The following is a 24,697-nucleotide window of genomic DNA, read 5'->3' as shown; positions in this document are numbered from 1 at the left end:
TCGAAATCATAACTCCAAGATTAAGAGTCACATGCACTATCAACCAAGACAGCCAGCCACCCCAAAAACTAAAGAAATTTATATCAACTATGGACTTCATATTACCAAAAAATGAGGAAAATTAAAAGGAGGAATGTCGAAGAGCAGTAGGGTCAGGGAGGCTTCTCTGAGGAGGGAACAGTCCAAGTGTGACCCGAACAATGAGAAGGCACCCATCCACAAAGTGGGAAAGTTCATCTGAGGAATGGGAGCAAGTGAAAAAAAGGCCCTGAAGTAGGAATCAGCTGGTGTGTTCAAGAAACACATAGAGGGCTTGCATGGCCAGAACCTAGCAAGCAAATGGAGCAAGATGACATTGGAGAGGTAGACAGACCATGAATGGTCTTCTAGGTCAAGCTAAGGATCTGAAACTTGCTCAGAGTTTTTGGGAGAGTTTTAAGCAGGGAAATGGCATGATCTGATTTATCTTTGAAAAACATCCCTCCAGCTGCTGTGCTAAGAATAGAGCATATTAGTGCCACCCAGGGGCTGGGCAGAGAAGGAAATGGGGAGTGACTGTTAATGAGGCATGGGATTTTTTTTTTGGGGGGGGGTGATATTAATGTTCTAGTATTAGATAGTTGTGATTGGTTGCACTACACTGGTACTATACTAAAATCCACTGAATTGTATACCTTAAAATTGTTAAAATGGTAAGTTTTATGTTATGGGAATTTTATCTCAATCTTGAAAATAATAGATTATAGGAATGGGGACAAGCATGGAAGCAGGTGGCTTGGCTATGAGGCTATTGCTGTAGTACAGGAGAGGGATAACGGTGTCCTGGACTAGAATGACATCAGTGGAGCTGAGGACAAATGTCTGGATTCTAACATGTTTTGGAAGATTGCCGTGAGGATTACTTAAAATTTTTTTCTTTATTTTAGAGACAGAGAGAGCACGCATATGCATGAGGGAGAGTGGAAGAGGGAGTAAGAGAGAGAATCCCAAGCAGGCTCCACATTCCGTGCGGAGCCCCATGTGGAGCTCGATTCCATGACCCTGGGATTACGACCTGAACTGAAACCAAGAGCCAGATGCTCAACTGACTGAGCCACCAAGGCTCCCTACTGGTAGGATTACAGTTGATGTGCACAGAAGGGGGTATTGCAAGAAATCAAGAGCAATGTTAAGACCCTAACAGAGACACTTTTGACTTCTAGTTTATTTTAAGACATTTTAATGTGGATTTCATATGCCATGTTTTAGTACACTTTAACATACAAATGATAGAAAACACTAACTCAGTCTGGGTTAAATACAAGAAAATGCATTACCTAAGAATAAGACCAATGGCAGTTAAGGGCTTCACATTGGTTGGTTGGTTCAGTGGTTGAGCATGTCATCAAGGTCCCAGGTTCTTAACATCCTTCCATTATGCCACCTTCAGGCTGTCAACTTTGCCCTCACCTGGCCTATCTTCGTGGTTTTAAGATGGCAACAGTAGTTCCAGGTGTCACATACAAGCAAGAGCAAGACAATGACAAGGGGATGAAATGGCATCCCTTTCTGTGTATTTTTCTTAGAAGTAAAGAACGTAGAAGATCCCAATGACTTCTCAGCGTGTTACACGTCTTTCTAATTTTATTTTATTTTTGTCTCATGGAAAACAATTATGTGTTTATCCAAATGGAAACGAGCTACAGAAAAAAGAGTAATTTGGGGGTGGAGGTAGAGGAAGAAAAAGATTAGAAATTTAAAAGAAGTGGCTTCGATCTGTGTGGTGTTTGCTGTGGTATTGCTCACACATATCTTCCCATGAGCAATAGTTGTCTGGGGCTAATGGTTAATGAAGAGACTCGAGTTTTTCCTCTCTCATCATCTGAGATTCAGCATGGGAAATGGAACTATCATGATTAGCTTTAACTACCCAGGATCCATCCTCTATAGCTGGGGATAAGGCTCAATTTCCCCTGGGGTAAATGGCAGTGGGAAGATGCCCAGTGGCTCCATTAACAAGGATGTAAGGATTGGAGAGTGAATGTTGGGTAGACAAATAATAGTGTCTGAACCATGGTGGGTAAAAGGAAAAATTAGGGGGTTCAAAAATGTATTCATTACAAATAGGGAGAAGTACAGAGAACACAAAGTATTTTATTGTATCACCAGAACTATGTCTGATGAACTTCTCTATCCCTATGTGTTTCTTAGAACTAGAGAAAATATGGGCGCCTAGGTGGCTCAGTCGGTTAAGTGGCCGACTTCGGCTCAGGTCATGATCTCGCGGTCTGTGAGTTTGAGCCCCGCGTCAGGCTCTGTGCTGATAGCTCAGAGCCTGGAGCCTGTTTCAGATTCTGCGTCTCCCTCTCTCTGACCCTCCCCCGTTCATGCTCTGTCTCTCTCTGTCTCAAAAATAAATAAACGTTAAAAAAAATTAAAAAAAAAAAAGAACTAGAGAAAATATATTTTGAATAGCCCTGAACATTCAACAAGAACTTGAAGGTCCTGGAAAGACTTAATAGGACAAGGGCAAAACAGGAAATCAAAGAATGATTTAATAATCAAGGTTTAATAATAATGCTTTATTAATCAAGTAATGGTTTAGTAATAATGGTTATAATCATTGAATATTCCCTATGTGTCTTTTCTATATGCTTTTCTGTATGCTTAACATACACCATACCATTTAATTCCCAAGACACCTTATTACTACATCTTCACTTTCAGGTGAGGAAATGGAGGTTTTGAAAGTTTAAGGCAACTTATCTCAGACAGTAGAACCAGGATTTGAACCCAGACAGTCTGGCTCCAAAGCCTGAATGCCTAATCTCTGAGCTTCCTACACATCAAGTGTCAATCTAGACTTGAACGTTTAAACTTTAGAGCAATATTTCTAAGCCAACGCCCACTTCTGGAAAAAACAAAATGTCTTGCTATCCTCAAAGAGACTGATTTTGATTACTCATCTTCCTGTATAAAATCAATAGGCATCTTCTTTCCTTTTTCATACATGAAATTGACTTGCATTTTCAAACTTTCCTCCTTCCCTGAATTTCTGATATGCTTTCTGGGGGCTGGGGGGAATCCTCTTCTGGGGTGTGAATCACTCTGCTAGAACATTTGGAGAGAGATCTATGAATTGAGATTCTGAAGGAATTCTGGTCCTGTTGGAATTCTGGTCCCAGTGACCTACATGGACTGTCTACATACTTACTCAAGTGAGCTAGATCATTGCTCAACCTTCCACTTTAGCTGAATGGTTTGGTCTCAAGGTCAAAGACTTCCTAGAGCTGACTTTTGATTGTGTAAGAGAAGACAAGCTACTAATTCTCTCATTTGTTAAGTGGAGAAAACACGATATTTAATATCTCCAAAGGATAAATGGGGCTAATTACGGGTCAACTACTATTTGGAAAAAAAGAAGAGTTTTCGTTTCTCAGAAGATCCCCCTCAAGAAGGGAGAAAAGATACATTCCTATTTCCTCCAAGAAGACAGGTGGTACTGAATGAGCACGTTTGCTTGCTCCTTCTCTCGCTTTTTGCATAATTATTTCTTCGGGGAAAGGATTGTACTGCTAACAGTCAGCACCTGTATGAAATTAGACCATAAGCACAATAGATAAGCACAATGTGAGATTGGCTGGTTTCCCACCCTGAGTAGTGGACGTTTCACATGCACCCACAGGACTAACTCCTGCCTGGAAAGCAGCGATTTTATCTGTGTCTTAGGGAAAGATCATTCAGAATCGCCATCCAGGCTGCAAATGCTAAATGGGGCAATGGATACTAACATCATGGCTGCCCCTGAGCCTGCACAGATGGACACTTTGCACAGCACCCTCTCGGCACAGGTGGATCATGTCATTGCAGTCACACGTCAGAGCCACAGTGTCATCATTTCTCCCCATAGGTGTGTGGGTGACTGACAGCTTTGTAGGGCCTTTTGAGCAGAGCCTATGTGCTAGTAATTTGACTGATTTTTTAAAAGTATGCCAATAATGGATAACAAGTTCTTGCTTCTGACAGTACTGTGCTATGCGTGATGTTATTGTGTCATGTGCCCCTATTACTATTGCTTGGAACACTGCTTGCCACGTGTGCACATGTAAGTACTAGCTCTTGTTGTCATTTCTTTTGTCACCGCTGTCCTTGTTAGGCCAAGGACCTGGAAAACGATGTAAACCTATTAGTTATCAAGCATCTCAAGGGGCGCCTGGGTGGCTCAGTTGGTTCAGCATCTGACTCCTGATTTTTGCTCAGGTCATGATCTCACAGTTTGTGAGTTCAAGCCCCACATCAGGCTCTGCACTCACAGCGCAAACTTACTTTGGACCCTCTGTCTCCCTCTCTCTGCCCCTCCCCCTCCTCAAAAAATAAATAAATGTAAAAAAAATTTTTTTTAAATAAAAAGACATCCCCTCTTGGGGGTGTTTGTCAATGGAGACTATTCCATATTCTCTCTTGGATATTTTATTGGCTGTTTTCAGGAGGCACCTACTACTTCCTTCAGCTCTCTCCTGAGGAAAGTGGTGGTGAAGTGGATGCTTAAGAAGAATGATTTTTATCAAGGTTTGGCCCCTCAAGGGACAGTCTTGTTGTGGCATTCCCTTTTTCCCATCTGAGGAGAGGCAATCTGTCTGTTTCCCTCCTTGGTCCATCTAATTGGCAGGGAATCATGGGAATTTGCACAGTTGGCTTTGAGGAAGTGTTCCAGCTTTAATGTTGCCAAACTATCTACAGGGGACCAAGACTGCTAAACTCACTTAAAGCCCTAGCATGAGCTTGAAGGCACCTCATTTGGAGAGAAGTCCAGGCTCTTTGCTCTGGCCAAGTTTACAACCTTGCGCAAATTGCTTAAGCTCTTCTGGCTTCAGTATCATCTTCAGTTTGTCCACAAGAAAATGAAAAGTATAGCAATTTATACGATTGTGGTGACATTTAGAAATAATGTGTGCATCACATAGGACAGTAACTTTGTAAATAATCGGTGCTCAATTAATAATAAGTATTGTTATAATTTCTTTGCAGTATTTATACCATGGAATAAGGCTTTTGTTAAGTTTCTACAAATGCTGCATTCAAAATCAAACACACCACACACACACACACATTTTCAAAACTAGTTAAAATATGCACAGGAAAACAGTCGAAAGGAAAAACACAACATATCAATAGTCTCTGTTTTGGGGTGAACTGCTTCTACAACCCAAAACTAAAATAAACATAAAAAATAACTCTAGAGTCATCTTAGTTTCAATTACCCAAGTGATGCCTGATGAATATATTCTCATGTTCCTCTCTTTTTCTTAACAAACGTGAGCACAGTTAGGATTTTTGTGTGAGGTATTTTATACCTTTGACTTTAGTATCTTTAATTCATATATATTTACCTAGAGAAAACGTAGTACGTCGTTTTATACATTTGCTCTAAAAATGGTGTTATCCCATAGGTGCCATTCTGTAATTGGCTTTTTTAAAGCAGCATTGTATTTTTGAAATCTTCTCGTACTGCTACATACGAATACAATTAATTCCTTTGAACTACTATGTTTAATTATATGAACATGCCATAATTTTCTTAATAGTCCAATTTTGATGGACATGTAGGTTGTCCTAATTTTTCACCCTTATAAGCAAAGCTGCGGGGAATCCTGGTGTGTCCCTCTCCTTTGTACATGGGTGTTTCCTTGAAACGCCTGAGATCTGCTAGAAGGGTCCTATATTTATCTGTAATAGACACTATCAATTACCCTTTGGAATGACTGTACCTCTTCTCTGGCACTTCACCAACAGTTACTTTTATCAAATTTTAAAGTGTTTTCCGATCTGATGGGTTAAACAAATCATACTCTGTTGGGGTTTTTGTTCTTTGTATTTCAATAATAATTCAATAATATGTAAATAATTACATATTTACAGCAAGTTGCAAAGATAGTACAGAGAGGTCTGTGTACCTTTCAGTCAGTTTGTCCCAATGGTTGTAGCTTACGTGAGTAGAGTACCATATCAACATCAGAAATTGACCTTGATATAAAGTGTGTATAGTCCATGTCATTTATAGCACATAGAGATTCATCCACCATGCCACAGTCAAGATACAGAACTATTCTATCAGCACAAAGATCTCCCTCCTCGGCCCCTTACGGTCACACCTGCCACCCCTACCATCCCTAACCCTTGATTGCTACTTCTGTTCTCCATTCTATAATTATGTGTCATTTTGAAAATATTATATAAATATAACCATGCAGTAGATGACCTTTGGAGATGGGCTTTTTTTACTCAGCAGAATACCCTTGAGATCCAACCAAGTTGTTGCTTTTATCAATCATTTGTTCCTTTTTATTGCTGAGTAGTATCCCATAGTATAGATTACTGAACTGTGTTTAATAATTTACTTGCCATAAGGGGGCGCCTAGGTGGCTTAGTCGGTTAAGCGTTTGACTTCGGCTCAGGTCATGATCTCACAGTTCGTGGGTCCAAGCCCAAGTGGGGCTCTGTGCTGACAGCTCAGAGCCTAGAGCTGCTTTGGATTCTAAGTCTCCCTCTCTCTCTGCCCCTTCCCCGCTCCTGCTCTGTCTCTCAAAAATAAATAAAAATGTTTAAAAAAAATTTTTTTAATTCAATTTATTTGCTGTAGGACCTTTAAGTTGTTTCCAGTTTGGGGCTATTGTAAATAAAGCTGCCATAAACATGTACTGGTTTTTGTGTGGACACAACTTTTCACTTCTCTGGCATAAATGCAGAGTGCAATTGATGGCTCATAGGGTAAGGTTTCAATTTTTTGAGAAACTGCCATACTATTTTCCAGTTTGTTCTCTATCTCTAAGAGTCTCTTAGGGGTGCTTGTGTGGCTCAGTTGGTTAAGCATCTGACTTTGGCTCAGGTCATGGCCTCACCGTTCATGAATTCAAACCCCATATCAGGCTCTATGCTGACAGCTGACAGCTGACAGCTGGAGCCTGTTTCAGATTCTCTCTCTCTCTATCTCTCTCTCTCTCTGTCCCTCCCCTGCTTGTGCTCTCTCTCTTAAATAAATAAATAAATAAATAAATAAATAAACATTTTTTTAAAAGTAAAAAAGAAAAAAAAGAGTCTCTTGGGGCGCCTGAGTGGCTCAGTCAGTTGAGCTTCAGACTTGGTTTGTTTTGGCTCAGGTCATGATCTCGTGGTTCATGGGCTGGAGCCTCACATCAGGCTCTGCTGCTGATGATGTGGAGCCTGCTTGGGATTCTCTCTCTCCCTCTCTCTCTCTGCCCCTTCCCAGCTTGTGCTCACTTGCTCTTTCTCTCTCAAAAATAAATAAATAAACTTAAAAAAAAATCTCTTGTTTGTTTTCCTCTCTTCTCTTCCCCCCTTTCCCTATGTTCATGTGTTTTGTTTCTTAAATTCCACATATGAGCTAAATGATGTTATTTGTCTTTCTCTGAATGACTTATTTCACTTAACATAATACATTCTAGCTCCGTGTCATTGCAAATGGCAAGATTTCATTCTTTTTGATGGCTAAGTAATATTTCATTGTACATATAACTACAACTTCTTTATCCATTCATCAGTTGGTGCACATTTGAGCTTTCCCCATACTTTGTCTCTTGTTGATAATGCTGCTGTAAACGTTGGATTGCATGTACCCCCTTCAAAATTGTGTGTTTGTATCCTTTGGGCAAATTCCTAATAGTGCAACTGCTGGATTGTAGGGTAGTTCTATTTTTAGTTTCTACTTTTTTAATCTTTGTAGCTCTTTTGTCATACAGAGACCTTTAAATTTTAGTGTGTCGTTAAATAACAAAAAATATGGGAACTACATCAGTATGTATCAATGGGATGATGGGATACTACGTAACTATTAAAAACTGTTTCACTCTAAACCAAGAAATTTCCACATCTAGTTTGGAACTTTTGTTTTATAGATTTCCTATCCTTTTTCTCAGTACTTTGAGGATATAGAGGATTGGTAACAGAAAGTATTCCTGTTCTGTTGTCTTCCTGAAGAATGATTTCTTCATATGCCTTTCAAAGCTTCTTCCCTTTTTTGCTAGAGTATCACTGCATAATTGTAGTGTTGTTTCTTTTTATTTTATTCTTATTTGATGGGGACAGCTCTATCCAGATATTTTAATTTCCCAATTATTACATATTTTTCTCTGACGTCTTCTCCATCTCTTACCTTTGTCAGTGTTCTTTTGTTTTGTTTTGTTTTTAGAGAGCATGTGCGTGTGTGAGTAGGGGAGACAGGCAGAGGGACAGAGGGAATGAGAGAGAGCCCAACTCAAGGCTCGATCCCACGACCCTGGGATCATGACCCGAGCTGAAATCAAGAGTCAGATGCTCAAGCAGCTGAGCCACCCAGGCGCCCCTCTCTGTCTGTGTTCTAATAGCTTGTGTTCTACTTTCTCTTTTCCTCTTGCTGGAGCAAGAGGAATCGTATCCAGGATTATATTTAATTACAGTTGGTGAATTTAATCTCTGGTTCAGTCCTGTTCCCTGGAATTCTGTTAAAAGTTCTAGTGCGTCTTGTTCTCCTGAGAGATGCCCTCATATTTTGAAGTATTACCCCAATTCAAGCTTAGCCACCAAATCATTGTTTCTGTTGGAGACAATCTGGTCTAGTTTTAAAAAATTCCCCTGGCAGGGCACCTGGGTGCTTTATTAGGTTAAGCATCTGACTCTTGATTTCGGCTCAGGTCATCACCTCATGGTTCATGAGTTTGAGCCCCGCGTCAGGCTCTGTGCTGACAGCGGGGACTGCTTGGGATTCTGTTTCTCCCTCTCTCTCTGCCTCTCTCTTTCTCTCAAAATAAATAAATAAACATAAAAAAAAAAAGATCTCCTGATTTACATGCTTCTCCCCAGCTGTGAATGCCTCTTCACTCCCAGTTTGAGTGAAATAATGAAAGTAAAGGTTTTGGATATGATGTGCCTTCATTCCATCCTTGGGGCTTTCCTTCCAGTCAGAGAAAAAGAAATGGGGAGCCATACTGGTTTCTTCCTTCACACCTGAGTACTATTTATCTAGGGTGCCAAGGAAGAACTCCCTGGAAAGGCATGGTTCATTTTCACCCCTGGGTGGCATATCCCATTTCCAAAATGGTAGTAGAATGGGAGAGGGCACAATTAAGGAGACTTTTGTCTGTGCATCATCTCCACAGAATTCTTTCTGGAGGGATTTTATATTGAGGCAGGCATCAATTTCCAGAGTCTTCTGTTTCTAGACACTTTCCAAAGTTAAAACAATGCTCCTATACTATTTATTGGGTTTATTTATTCATTGTCCATTCCATTTCATTAAGTTTGGGATGAGAGAGGTATTATTTTTTTCAATGTTTATTTAGTTTTGAGACAGAGAGAGACAGAGCATGAAAGGGGGAAGGTCAGAGAGAGAGGGAGACACAGAATCTGAAGCAGGCTCCAGGCTCTGAGCTGTCAGCACAGAGCCCAATGCGGGGCTCGAACTCACAGACCGTGAGATCATGACCTGAGCCGAAGTTGAAAGCTCAAATGACTGAGCCACCCAGGTGCTCCGAGAGGTATTATAATCTTGTATCTATTTTTCCAACTTTCCCCAGAAGTCTCCTGACTGAAATTTAAAATGCCCTTTAAATTCCTTGTGTCTGACATTGCTTGTCTGTAACAAAGAGAAAGAAATGCTTGGTTCTGTTGAATGACTACTACTAAGTTTTTTTTCTATGAATTATGCTCTCATAAGCTGAGAAAATAGTTGAAATAATGAATAATGAACCAGTATGAAATCCATTTTAAGGGTCAACTTTTATTTGCTTCTTTCAGAAGGTTTTTCTCAAATTCTCTTACCACATTGATTACTCACATTACATATGAACTGGGTTGCCAATCCTGTATTTTCTTTCCTTCTTTTCTTTCTTTTTCCCTCCTCTCTTTATGATCATTTAAGTTTCCCATTAGCTTCCAAGGGAAATCTGCCTCTCTCTGGTATGTTCCTCTAAAACTGCTTCTGGTGGGAGGTATATCTTTTTCCAGACATTTCTAGAAATTTAAAATTGCAGGTATGAACTTATTTCTTCACACAATTTTAACACTAATTGCCTTTTATACTTCTTCTTTCCTGAGAGCATATAGAGAAGCACCATGTTCTCATCAGTTGTATTTCTTTTTTCTTTTTTAATGTTTTATTTATTTTTGAGAGACAGAGAGACAGAGTGCAAGTGGGGGAGGGGCAGAGAGAGAGGGAGACACAGAATCGAAAGCAGGCTCCAGGCTCTGAGCTATCAGCACAGAGCCCGATGCAGGGCTCAAACTCACGAACTGTGAGATCATGAGCTGAAGTTTGGATGCTTAACTGACTGAGTCACCTAGGCGCCCCTCATCAGTTGTATTTCTGAAATCAGTTGCTTGGACCATCTCCTTTAGAAGGAGACCTCACTTCTAAAGGCAAGAGGGTTGTTTTTTAACAGGATACACTTGGCCTAACCCAACTGAACAGCCTTTACTAATGTTGCATTTTCATTGTCTCCTCTGCAGTTTTAAAATGACTGCCCGTGGGCCCAATATGCCACTACCAAAGTCCCATTCCTTTCCCTGGTTGACTTCTACCAGTCCGTAAGCTATCAGATATGGTTTGATATGGTTTTCTCTGGGAAACCTTTCCTACTCCCCAAGCCTCGATTAGGTGCTCCTCATAGGAGTCCACTCCCATAACAGGCTGGGTTTGCCCTTATGTGCAATTACTTTGCAGAGCGATCACCTATGTCTTATCTCCCATCGGACAGTACATCCAATAAGAAAAAGACTAAACACCTCCCTCAGTGCTTTGCACATAATTGCCCTTCTGTGAATATGTGTCTCATGACTAATTTTTTAAGAATTTAGTAACATTTCAAAAGTTTTTAAAGTGCCTTGAAATTCAAGGCCAGTGTAGACTTGCCAGGTTGGTTCTCATCATCCCATCCATCCTCTGTGGCTTATCAGAAGAGATGCATATATGCCTTCAGTTGACAAAACTATGATCAAGTAGACCAAAATTTTCATGGAGTTTAGAAAAACACTAGAGCTAGTTCACATTTTGGGCCAGCTGAGAAGCCACAGGTTTCATCACACTATTGTTAATGTTGTTGGTGTTGTTTTTAACCAATCACCGTTAGGCCCTTTGCAGAATTCATCAAAGGCGCAGTTTCTGTCCTGAAGCTTTGGATTTTATCATTCCGCTGCCTGAAGTCCTCCATCTGTAAAGGAAGGGCAATATACACCTACCTCGTAAGGGTGTTGAAAATTAATTAGGCAATGGTCAGCTGTCTTCAATATGAAAACGGGGTGTAAGTGCATATGTTCCATGTCTCTTTTAATTACACCCCCTGTGTGAGCAAGGTAGCTAAGACCCCAGAGCATTTGGATTTGCAAGGGCTTTGAAGGCAGTACAAAGCTTGTTGCCTCAATATAAAGTATCAGTAGGAGGCATTAAAATGTCAGCACCTTTTCAGGGATTTTGTTCATTAAAATGCCTGCAAAGGAGTACACTGAATGAGTGACTGTGGACCAAGTCATAGCCTAAGCATTAGAGCAAACAGGAGGCTCCAGAGAGATCCAGGAGCACAAGGAATAAGCATTTTAAATGGTGGGTGAAGTGGTGAGAGGGGGCTCGGGGAGAAATCTGAATTTGCCAGGCACTCCTGCCCCACAAAGCTACAGTAGATCAACTTGACACTTCCCGGCTCTAATTTACTTGCTCCTCGTTTTGATTTCACGGCATTCCCAATTACGCAGCTGCCAGGAAAGGAAGCAATGGAATAGCAATATAGAAAGACCAGGCCACTTCTTTTCGGACTAGACATTTTCTGCACAAAGAGCCAATGGGTCACATCTTCTGCCGGTTTGGAGATGCTTCCAGGACAACCAAGCGCGGTCGTGAGGCAGCTCAGTCTTGTCGGTTTCCCTCTTTCCTCAATGGCCATGCGGTTTCTCAGCTGCCTGGGGGATCATCTATAACAGGCCATTTTATTTGGTAAATGTTTCCCTACTTACTGAAGAGCATTCATTATTAATGACCAGAAAGGGAACCCCTGCCTCCAGTGGCAGAAGTTGATACATTTGCTTTGTATAATTGCCGTGTATAGTTAGCCATGTGGTCGTTCGGCGAAAATAAATTGCCTTCTTCCCATAAGAGTCTCCCCGAGTGTCACGGGAGAGCTAGAGGGAAGTTGGCCGCTGAGACTAATCTCTTAGCTAACGCAATAGACGAGTCCAGAAACAGAAGGCAGATGGCAAGTTCGAGATGAATAGCATTTTTTAATGGCTTCAAAATAGCTCTGTCTGTAAACGGCTTTGCTGAATGACAACATGTAGTGCGATTTATTTTATCCATTGCGGTGTTGTCAGACCTTCTGAGAACTGTTCTCGGGTTCATCTATTAAGACAAAAACTGATCTTACTTCAAAGGCGGGGGAGGGATATAGAATGATAGGAAAGTAAGAGGCGGGTAGAGTAGAGGGTGAGAAGAAAACCCTACAATTATTTACAAATACATGGCAGATATCCTTCCAGGGCAACAGTCACTTGTAGTTTGGCGTTTGAAGAAAATAACTCCGTGTTGAGATTTAAGAGCAGAAGCTGAACTCTGAACCCTGAAGTGAAATAGGCCCAAGGTCTAGGAGAAAAGGTCATGATAAAGATAGTACACCCTGGTCTGTCTCCAATTAGTAAGAATTCACATTGTACCGAGGAGATTAACCCTTGGCCATCCAAGCCATTGATTTGGGAAATGGTATAGATGAGAACAGGAGGCCTCTCTGTACAATCTCAGGGAATTGGTGCTAATTGAGCGAGGAAATAAGTTCATACCTCTAATTTTAAATTTCTAGAAATGTCTAGAAAAAGGCCTACTTCCCATAAGGAGTGGATTGAGAAGACTATACTTGAGTGTTGACATAGAAAATACTAGTATTTTTTTAAACAAATTGGTGGATGTAATCACCCTGAAATTAAAGAATAATTAAACAGAGGAGAAATTGGACAAGAACAAGAATTTTATGGTTAGAACAGATAGTCGCAGACCAGTCACGGAGGAATTAGACCATGGTCAGACTTCTCCCCCCGCTTCTGTTCTGATGTTGGAAGTGAAATGATGCAGAAAGCTGTTCTTTCTTACTCTGTATTGCATCAGTCTTGCAAAGCATACACAGGTGCTAGTAATCAGTGACCACTTCAAATTTATGCTTGTTGTTTTAATAAAGCATTATATTTGGATTGGGATCATTTACTCTCTCTCTTTTTATCTCTCTCACTCAAATCTGAAATAAGCCCAGCTTGTTTGCCCAAATTATTCAATTCAATTTTATAGATATTTATTGATTTCCTGCAATGCTCCAGGCATTTGTATACACTGACCACAGTTTCAAGCCCCAAATTAGGTCAAAACTACTTATTTGTATGGTGAGATAAAATATTTGAAATTGAGACTGTCTTCCAAAATTCCAAATTATAAACTTGATGCCAGGAGCTGAAAAGAAAAATAAGAAAGTCCTCAAGAGTTTGCATGCAAAGGAATTAAATAATTACAAAAATAAGTATAGAAGCCAGAGTAAGAAGGATGCCTGGGTGGCTCAGTCTGTTGAGCATCTGACCTCAGCTCAGGTCATGATCTCATGGTTGGTGAGTTCGAGCCCCACATCGGGCTCACTGCTGTCAGCACAGAGCCCACTTAGGACCTTCTGTCCCCTCTCTCTCTGTCCTCCACTCATCTCTTCCTCTCTCTCTCAAAAATAAAACATTGAAAAAAGAAAAAGAAGAAGACAGAGTAAGAGAGGTGCCCCAAGAGGGCACAAATAAGGCTGTATGGCTATTTTATATTCAGAGTCCCAGGTCCACCACTTACTAATCGTGTGACATTAGGCGGTGACACTAGGCAGGTTGCTGGGCCTCAGCAAAGCCTGGTCTCCATTCAAAAGTAGAGATAATAATATCCAGTCAATAGGTGTTGTGAGGATGTGACACCTTGGAAAGGTGCCTTTCACATAATAAAATGTTTAAATGCATCATGCATTCAAAGGAAGAAGTGACATTAGAGCAGGGGAAGGTGGATAAGGAAAGAATAGAATTTTTTTTCAGGGTGGTCTTTCAGATGTCCTAGGGATAAAGAGGAAGATGTGTTGGGGAGAAAGGAGCTGTGTCTGTACAGAGAAGAGTCATTCCAATGTTCCAACACCATTTAGGGTGTTCTGGAACAAACACCTATTCAGTTGAGTGATTGGAAGGAGAAAGAGAAAGAGAAGACAGCCAAGAACCCAATTTTGGGCAATGCCAATGTGTAAGAGGAGGAAGTATACACAGTGAAAACAGAGAGAAAGAGTTTAGAGAAAAACCAGAATAAAACAGTGTCACAGAAGCCAAGACAGGAAAGAGTATCAAATGGGAGCAGTGGGGTCCAGTGCCTCAGTGAGAAGAGAAGAGAAGGAAAACCAAGAGGAGGCCAGTGAATTTAGTAATTGAGGGGTCAATGATAGTCTTAAATGGTGATTCTATAACAAAATTATACTTGCCTGGCTATGCCTGTGTCTCCTATAGAGGTTGCATTTATTATGTTGTATCTGGAAGGGTTTGGCCTATTCAGGCCACAGGCCAAGGCCTGACCCACGTACCATGAGCAGGGTGGACATTTGGGCATCAGGAAAGGTGGAAATTCAGCAAGGACAATGAAACTTGAAAGCAAGCAGGAGAGAGGATTGTTAGCTATCTCTGGGTCTCACTTTCTTAAGTCTGGGCTTCAAGAGGAGTTTGAGAAGGACTTGAAGAAGCTCCTAGATGGAAGAAAGATGCTCCTTGCCACAGGGAACTAGCAGGGAGGCATCCTCGGGCTGAAGGCCTATGAGGAAGCCTAGCCTACTTTGCTGGGCAGATAATTTGGCTTCGGGTTATTCCCTTATTCACCCCAAATCTTCAGTCCTGTCTTGTTGAAATGTTTCTGGATGGTCTTAGTTGTTCTTCAGGGAATCACTAAAGGTGTTTTCTGACCTCATCCAGACTGGGGTGTTGGAGAGGGCACGATACCTTTTGAGGCCCGCGTAGGGATGGCACCCTCAAGGAGAGCAACCCCACCTGAGAGCCAGAGTTCAGGAGAGGCCAGAAGGAAAGATAGGGAAACAGGGGCCATGGGCTGAGGGATAAAGAAAAGGTGAGAGACTGGCAGCTTCTGGCCTCCCCCCCCCTTATTTGGTACTTATGCACAAACACTGATTTGGGAATGAGGAGGCAGATGGGAAGTGATTTCATGATGAAGGACTCATCACTGAGGAAGACACTCATGTTTTCAAGGAGCCTAAGAAAATAGCACGGTTTATATCCACGGTAACATCCCTTAGTTGCATGTTTGTGAGCAGAGCAGAGGTTTTTTCAGGCAAGGGAGACTGAACATGCAAGATACAGAGGATATGCTTGAGGACCTGGGGAAAATGGAGTCCAGGGCTCAGGTGAGTGGTCACACTAACAGTGTTGGTGGGATTGTAAAATGGTGCACCTGCTATGGAAACCAATAATGAAGTCCTCAAAAAATTAAAATAGAAGTACCATATGATTCAACAATCCCACTTCTGAGCATTTATCCAAAGAATTGAAAAATCAAGATATCAACAAGTTATTAGCCCTTCCATATTCAGTGCAACACTATTCACAGTAGTCAAGATGTGGAAACAATGGAAATATCTGACAGATGGATAAAGAAAAAGTAATACATACATCTGTATTATTATACTATTTAGCCTTTAAAAATAATGAATTCCTATAATGTATGACAACATGGATGAACTTTGAGAACACTGTGCTAAATAAGCAAGTCATAAAAGGACAAAATAGTATATGGATCTACTTATATGAGGTACCTAAAATAGCCAAACTTATAGAAACAAAGAAATAGGTCTCCAGTGACTGACAAGGGAAATGGGGAATTGCTAATCAATGGCTGCAAAATCTCAGTTATTCAAGATGACTAAGTTCTAGAGATCTGTTGTACAACATTGTGCCTGGAGATAACAAGACTGTATTCCACACTTATAAATCTAAGAGGATAGACCTCATGGTAAGTGTTCTTCCCACAATAAAATGAAAGAAAGAAAGAAAGAAAGAAAGAAAGAAAGAAAGAAAGAAAGAAAGAAGAAAGAAAAAAGAAAAGAAAAATAAATATCCTTGTCACATGGAGAGAAACCTGAGTGGAAAACTAAACGTAAAGAATTATTTTCCTTTTCATCAAGCTTTGGAAAAATGTCATGTGCCTTGTTACTGCTATTAATGAAATAACTGTGCTGATCAGTCTGAAGAAGGTATCACTGTAAGCTGATGGCTTTTTCAGATGACACCTCACTTACTGGTCTCTCTGACATCAACAAAACCCTCCTCTAAACATCCACATGACAAATGAAGTATGGTCCATGAAAGGAGCGAGCCAGAAAAAGGATGGCAGCTATTATCTGAAATACTAATATTTGGTAGATGAGTTGACATTAGGGAGTGATAAACACCCTCTCACGTACACCTACAAACCCCTGAAGTGACAGCAAACAGTGCACTGTAAGAATCCATGACAGATCTTGAGAAGGCAAGCCGCCAAACTCTAACAAGACGCTTATGAAGGTGTCCCATGTCATAGAAATAGAGGGAATTGACAGTCATTGTATAGGTCTTGTGATATTACCCAGTATGCTCTGAATTTTTTATGTAGACAACTAATAACAAAAGAGATGTGATGACGTTAGAGGGAAACCAGCAGTTAACACAAACAACAAAGGTAGATGGAGTTGCTAAGAATGCTTTGTGTGACTGAATAATCACAAAGGGGACAGGTGGACAAGAAAATAGTTAAGATATTTAAAATCCCAGGAATATATACATATATATATTATATATATATTTTACATATGGATGTATATATACATATATACATCCATATGTAAAAAATATATATATGTAAAATCTATCATCTATCATCTACCTACCTACTTATGTATCTATCTACATGTTATTGTAGCCCATTCATTCTCATTGCTGTGTACTGTTCCACTGCATGAATATAGCACAGCATGCTTGCTTATCCACTCTACATGGATGGATATTTGAGTTGTTTTAAGCTTGAAGCTGTTATAAATAGTGCTTCTGTGAATATTCTTGTACATGTCTCTTCGTGAGCACATGTAGTCCTTTCTGTTGGGTACATACTTACGAGGGAAATTGCTGGGTCATAGGGTATACACATATTTATCCAGTTTGAATAAATCCTAGCCCAATTTTTCATGCATCTCTGCATTCATGCCACCATATTGCCCTCCCATGCCGACTCTGAGCTTGGTCAGTGACTTGTTTTGGCCAATGGGACAGTAGAAAAGTTGATATAAGTAAAGCTCATAAAAGCACTTCTGTGTTTTTGCTCTCTCCTTGCTTCCCTGTGATGACAAGTCCAAGATGTGGGAGCCATGAGGAGAGGGGCAGAGTAATCCTGGACAAGGCCATCCTACTAGCCAGCCCCCAGCCATCCTGCCAGCTGACCACAGATGCATGAACAAGCCCAGGTGAGATTAACTGAACCTAACCCAGACCAGCAGAGCTGCCCACCTGGCTGATAGAACTTGCATAAATTAATACATGTTTGTTTGTTTGTTTGCTTTTTAAGTCACTAAGCTTTAGTGTAGTTGGTTACAGAGCAATAGCTAACTGCCATACTCTCAGTTATGATTTGCAAAGCATGGTGCCAGCTCACACTTCAATAGTGTCTGAAGCTCTGGGGTCCCCACACCCTCCTCAATACTTTGTATAGATTAAACTATATGAAAGTGTTGATACGTGCTTATTTCTGACCTGCAAAAAATTGCAATTCCATATGGTCCAACTGAATATTTGATTTTTTGTTTTGTTTTAATCATTCTTGGGAGTGTGTAACAGTATCAAATCGTAGGTTGAATTTGAATTTTCCTAATAACTAAGTATATCAAACACCCTTTCGTCTGTTAACAAGCTGGTGGTATATCCTCTTTTGTGAAATACCTGTTCAAGATTTTTGTTTTTCTATTGGATTAACCACCTTTTGCCATTATTTGTAGAAATGAGTGCACACACATGCACACACTGATATGAGCCCTTTGCGAGATATGTGTATTGCAGATATCTTGTCTTTTTTTTTTTCATGTTTATTTATTTATTTTGAGAGACAGAGCATGTGTGCAAGAGGGGGTTGGGGGCAGAGGGAGAGAGAGAATCCCAAGCAGGCTCCATGCTGTCAGAGCAGGGCCTGACACAGGGCTCTATCTCATAACCATGAGAGCATGACTTGAGCCAAAGTCAAGAGTCAGATGCTTAACCAACTGAACTATGCAAGCGCCCCATATATATCTTGGTCTTATTTTGTGATTTTCCCTTTCACATTTTTTGTTTTGTTTTTGTTTTTGTTTTATTTTTTTAATGTTTAATTATTTTTGAGAGAGAAAGAGAGAGTGAGTGTGAGCGGGGGAGGGACAGAGACAGAGGGAGACCCAGAATCCAAAGCAGGCTCCAGGCTCTGAGCTGTCAGCACAGAGCCCGACGTGGGGCTAGAACTCATGAACCATGAGATCATGACCTGAGCCAAAGTCAGACACTTAACAGACTGAGACACCCAGGCACCCCCCTTTTCACATTTTTAATTTTTTAATAGTACCCTTTGATGAACAGAAACCCTCAATTTTAATGTAATTCAATGTACTTATTTTTAACCATCATGTTTGTCAGCACTTCTTTGCCTACCCTGAGATCATGAAGGTATTCCCCTATTTTTTCTTTTAAAAACTTTGTTGTTTATCTCTCATGTTTAGATCACTGATCCACCTGGCATTGATTTTTTTGGGGGGGGTCAAGATTCACCCTTGTCCCAAATGAGTATCCACTGCCCTGGACATTTGTTGGAAAGGCAGTGAGTTACAGGGTCTGGCTTTCACAGCTTTCAGGGGGAGGCAGCCTGTGCCAGCTGGAGCTAATCCCAACTCTGCCACCAACTCACTGACTCTGTGACTTTGGGCAGGTCACAAGGGCTGTCTCCATTTGCCTGTATGTAAAATGATGTTAAATCCGACAACCTCCTTCATTCCTCCCAGCGATGTGGGGTCCAGCAGAAGTGACATAGCACTCCAATTATGTGTGGCCTTATTAGTTCTGGAACCTCAGGGAACATATGTAACATACCTGAGTCCCAATTTCCTTACCTATAAGATGGGAACAATCATACTATATGCAGAGCTCTTGTGAGAATAAGAAAAAAAATGTATGAGAAGTTCTGTACTTGGCATATTATATCGTTCAATGAAAGGTACCACCTGTTGTTGCTGTTCATAGGCATGCTGAAGACATCAAATAGAATTTGCCTTTATTCAATTTTAGTGAAAATAAAGTTGGTGTCTCCAAATTTAACTAGTAATAGGAGTTCACATACAAGTTTGTTTGGCAATACAGCTGACTAGCTCTGTGATGGCAATCTTAATTTTGCCTCATTCTCCTCATTCCTAAGAGATGTTGTATAGTAAAGAAAGCTAGAAAGAAAGAAAATTCACACAGTTATAAAAAAAAAAAGCAGCTTTCTTGAAATTGCTTTCCATTATCCTTGAACTCAGAAGTTTATCCTAAACATTTGTGGAGTCCAGGACAGGACAGGTGACATGATACTTGTCCATGATGAATTAAGTGTTACATCATCAAGTTTCTTCAAAGAGTCTGACGCAGGACATTTCTGCTTCCCTGATTCCACCCCATCTAAGGAAGCACCTGCCCCCCCACCGCATTCTCATCTCATTACCATTTACCTGATGTATTTCCCTGCCTTTTGGCATCATCCACCTCCCTTCAACTAGAACGTGAAGTCCATGGGAGCAAGAGCTTTAATTTATCGTGTATTTTCAGCACCTAGAAGAATGACTGGCACATAGCACGCATTCAGTAAATATTGTTGAATAAATGAATGAAGGCAGAATAAGAGTCATATCAAAATATGTATCAAAAGTCATAATGACATACATCTAGGTCCATGGTATATTCAATGTGACATGGAAATCAATAATAAATGCTGGCTAAAATACCTCTGTCAATCCCAAACTCCAGTTATTGTAGATGTTCAGTAATAACATTACCACAAAAATATTAGCCCTGTTAATAATCAACACATTTTTCTCAAGTGCACCTTTGGGAACTATGAAAAGGAAATTGATATTTCCCACACACATATGCTGTAATTGTTGGATTCTTTTTTTTTTAAGAATGATTTAATAAGTATGGTTACTGCAAATTGTTCAAAAATGTTTTTCCTTTCTTTAAATAAAAACAGACATGGGAATCGTGTTTTTACTATAAACAAATATTAAGTTTTACGTGTTGACTATTAGAAAGTTGTTCAATTTTTCCTTTACCAAAATAAATTGTTAATTAAGATAGACAAAAGCCAGGAAATATTGAAGTTAGTCATTTAATTTCCTTACTAATTCAGAGCTGCCTGGAGTCATTTCCTGCAGGAATTTCACGTCTTCCCATTGAAGTGTTCCAGCAGCTGGTAACCAAATCATCAACTCAGGCCATGGGTGATTCTCCAGGCTCCAATTACAAATCAGGTGGGTTGTTTTTTTTTTTTTTTTAATATTCATGATGGAGCCAGATCAACTTTAGAAATAAATCTAAATGCCTTCTCGAATGCTGTTTCTGCATTGCTCTGAAGAAGCAATTTGATCTAGTGGGAGAAACTGAAGGCAAAGAAACCTCACTTCGGAATTTGGCTCAGTCACTAATTAGTTGTATGACCTTAGATTTCACCTCTTGTGCCCTAATAGCCTTGTCTACGTGAGCACAATAACTCAAAGTTTACCTAACCAAGTTGTTTTTAAGATGGAAGGAATGGTAGTCCAATTCTGAATGTAGCTATGTGCATGACTCCAAATATAACAATAAGCTGGTAATGCTCGTAAGCTTAGAGAACTTAGCTTGTACTTCATTGGGTCTCCCCTTGGTGAGTGCAAGGTACTGCGCATGCAACAGATGACAAATCAGAGAAAATCAACATCTTTTGCAGTATTGGGAGGAAATTGATCATTGTTCCTTGCAGGTGTAAAATGCACAAGCTCTTTCCTCATTCCTAAGTTGCCTATTTACTTGGGAAGCCAATAAATTAATCACACTATTATTATTTTTTTAAAGAATGGCAAGAGATTTGACCAAACGTGTACAGTACTGTGTTGCTGAATCTGGGGTGGGGCTAGGGGGAGAGTGCAACCAAGGGTACATCCTTTGCTTGTCCAAATGTTTTTCTGACTGAACCAGTCAATTGAACAAGGAAGGACTCTGGTAATAAGTCATATTTTAAGAGTTTATTTTGTTTATTTTGGCAATTAGAAGGAATAAAGCAGTCTGCATATTTCCCACGTTGGGTGAGGACACACTGACTTCTGGAGAGCTTGAATCAATAAGCTGAAAGAAAAGTTCAAACTCCAATTTCAGAAGAACTTTGCTTCTGCGTGTTAAACTATGGATTCATAGATTCTTCTGCCTTGTGGGTCTTCTGCTCTCTGCTGTCCTTGACAGCTCGCACCAAGCTGATCACTGGGGACATCAATGGACTTCTGAATGAAGACATTGTCTGACAAGTATAATAGACGAGCATGAAACGCATACTGTTCTGCTCTTTTGAATATATTACATTTATTGAGAACTACAATTAAGTTATGTATTTTTATCAGTAAAGCACTTTATTGATTGTGGACGTGAAGCTGAGTTCTTTCATGTTTTGGTCAGCTCTAAGGACACATGCACCTAGTGGTTCAAAACAAATTGACCGGCATGATTACTGAGCCTGTGATGAATTGTAAGTGTATAGACATATCGAACATTGGAGTGTGTTATTCTGTACAACATTTGTTCTAATTTTGTGTTCATTTTAACGATAAATGAAACAAATTAATAGAAGTATTGTGTTCAGGATCTGGAGTCAGACTTTATGGGCTTAAATTCTACATACATGGCATGGATTTGAAAATGCTATTGAAGTTCTCTGAGCCCCAGTTTGCTCATCTATAAAATCGTGATCACAATAGCATCTTTCTCAAGCAGTAAATAAAGGCATTCAGTGGGATAGTCTAGATAGAGAAAGGTGCTTGACATGTAGTAAGTCGTCTGTGAATATCAGCTATTAATATTATTATCATCAATGTCATTTGGACGATCACCGTACAATGAAGTATCACCACATGATTTTGCAGTATCTGCATTTAAGGCCACGTTGATGCCAAGAAGCACGTGCATTGCCACAAGTAAATAAGAAAGGAAGAGAGGTTGGAATTAATACAAAACGGACGCATTCGTGCCAAGGAAAGCGCAAATGACATGATGTTTTATTGTACAAATGGTGGTTTCAAAGTGGTTCGGGGTGGGAAAATGGAGTGGTGACAGAGCAAACCTCGGAACAGGCACGCTGAGTTGTAAAGAGCCTGCGTTACAGCAGTCAACATCGAATTTACATCCTGAACAGCAGTTTAGTTTCAGCTAAACAGCATCATCTGTCATATTAATGTTCATTTGAATGTACTGGGTTTATTTGCATTTAGCTGTAAACTGTTTTAGTTTTAGGGTTGTATTAGAGATAAAAGCACATGGAGTTCATACTTTATTTTATACTTGAGTACATTTAATACTTAAAAGTTTTAAGCCAACACTAAAGGTGTGCAAATTTATTTTTCTTTATGGGATCTCTATGGGATTTGATCCTGAGAAACACTGATGTTTGTTAGAGTGTAGTGTAAATAATGTTGGGGTAATGCCTGATTGTATGATTCTAATATATTGGCATGTGCCCACTGTGTACAGGGCACTTGCTGGGCACAAACAGTGATAGAATGTAAACTATGTCTAGTTAGGGAAGCTAGGAGGAGTGTATGGGATGTGTGTGTGTGAGAGAGAGAGAGAGAGAGAGAGAGAGATCACCACCAGTATAGTGTGGCACTGAGTATGGAGTGAGCAGTACAGAAACTATCATAAGAATTCCAGAGAGGGCCTGATTGCAGGTGGCTGAGATTCGGTTTTGTCGGGACAAGAGATTCGAGGTAAGCCTTAAGTAAAGATGGTAGAGGGCATTCCAGTTTTGGGAAATGGGTGTCTAGAAGTAAGGAATAGTGTAAGCAAAGGAGGCAGCTATTTGCATTATATTCAGTCGTCTGTTGCTTAATTTAGAGCAAAATATTAAAATAAAAAAAACTTCCCAAAAAGAGCAACATATTATGTATTGGTCAGAAGTTCACCTTTTGCTTCCACAGTGGCTATGACATAGCTTCTATGTGCTCTTCCTCCTTTGGAAACTTCCAAGTAGCCTAGAATCATGGTACCTCCCTCATTTTGATTAGTGAACATTGCCCCAAACTGGCAGTTCAGTGATTTAATTGGCCTTTTAAGTGGGTTCTCAAATGCCAGTGTTTTATAAATTGGACGGTCACAGATTCTGTCTCAGATTAATGTAAAAGTGGGTAAAATTTTGTCCATGTTTAATGTTTCTCTTTACATGTTTTTCTGAAACCTACGGTGCCTACTATTGCTTATCTACTAGCAAATTCCAGAGGATAACAAGTTAATGATTAGTTATCAAACAAATATTAGTGTAAACTCAAAGAACCATTTACACTGAACTGATACTTGTGTCTGCATGTCCATGTTAAAATTTTGTAATATGGACATATTTCTTGCAATCATTTTTTTCTACTTACATTTTGGAATTAAATATATCAGAATTATGTGGTATTCTGCCATTAGTGTGGTGCTCTCTATAAAGAGCTCCGTGATTTCCAGAAGCTCCTCCTTCACCTAAGTTTTGAGAACTAGGGTCTAAGAGATAAGCTACCTCAACTTTAAATGGAATGGTAAACATGTGAATTTAAGCTTAGTGTGACAGATGTATTTACCACGCTGAAACATTTTGCAACATAAACCAGGCCTTATATCACCTGGTGGAGAAGGAGTTAGCAAACATTACAGTAGTAGAGCGGCTTCGTCCAAACAAGGAGAAAGTCAGCTAATGGAGACAATTGTCTGATTTACAACCACACACACACACACACACACACACACACACACACACAAATTTATTTATTTTTTAAAATTATTATTTTTTTTAATGTTTTATTTCTGAGACAGAGAGAGACAGAGCATGAGTGGGTGAGGGGCAGAGAGAGAGGGAGACACAGAATCTGAAGCAGGCTCCAGGCTCTGACTGGTCAGCACAGAGCCTGATGCGGGGCTTGAACTCACAAACTGTGAGATCATGACCTGAGCCGAAGTCAGACGCTCAGCTGACTGAGCCACCCAGGTGCCCCTTAAAATTATTTTTAATGTTTATTCTTTAGAAAGAGAGAGAGAGACAGAGTGCGAGCGAGGGAGGGGCAGAGAGAGAGGGAGACAATCTGAAGCAAGCTCCAGGCTCCGAGCTATTAGAACAGAGCCCCGTGCGGGGCTCGAACTCACAGACCGTGACATCATGACCTGAGCTGTAGAACCCTTAACCAACAGAGCCACCCAGGTGCCCCAACAACAACAAAAATTTTAAACACAAAGGTGATACATACTCAAAACCTAATTGGAGACTTAATTTATATAGTTGCAGGAGGCACTATTGGTGCCCATCCTATGCTGTTTAAAGTATATTTCACATAGTCCCACAGGAGGTCTAGAGGATTGAGTCCAGTTGCCTACAGAGGTACGTTTACAGGCTTTCTTC

The 24,697-nt window shown here is 40.2% G+C and overlaps 1 long non-coding RNA gene across 1 annotated transcript; it reads left to right on the top strand.

The window, feature by feature from the left end:
- Positions 1 to 207: 207 nt before the first annotated feature.
- On the top strand, positions 208 to 23,662 carry LOC123381327. The gene is made up of 4 exons (XR_006588210.1): positions 208 to 1,112; positions 17,392 to 17,504; positions 20,438 to 20,558; positions 21,334 to 23,662. It is a non-coding gene; the product is annotated as an uncharacterized LOC123381327 (long non-coding RNA).
- Positions 23,663 to 24,697: the final 1,035 nt, after the last annotated feature.

Source organism: Felis catus, chromosome D3 (assembly GCF_018350175.1).
Source record: "Felis catus isolate Fca126 chromosome D3, F.catus_Fca126_mat1.0, whole genome shotgun sequence".
Classification (NCBI taxonomy): Eukaryota; Metazoa; Chordata; class Mammalia; order Carnivora; family Felidae; genus Felis; species Felis catus.
Note: the sequence above shows the minus strand (reverse complement) of the source record. Positions and strands in the feature narration are given on the sequence as shown.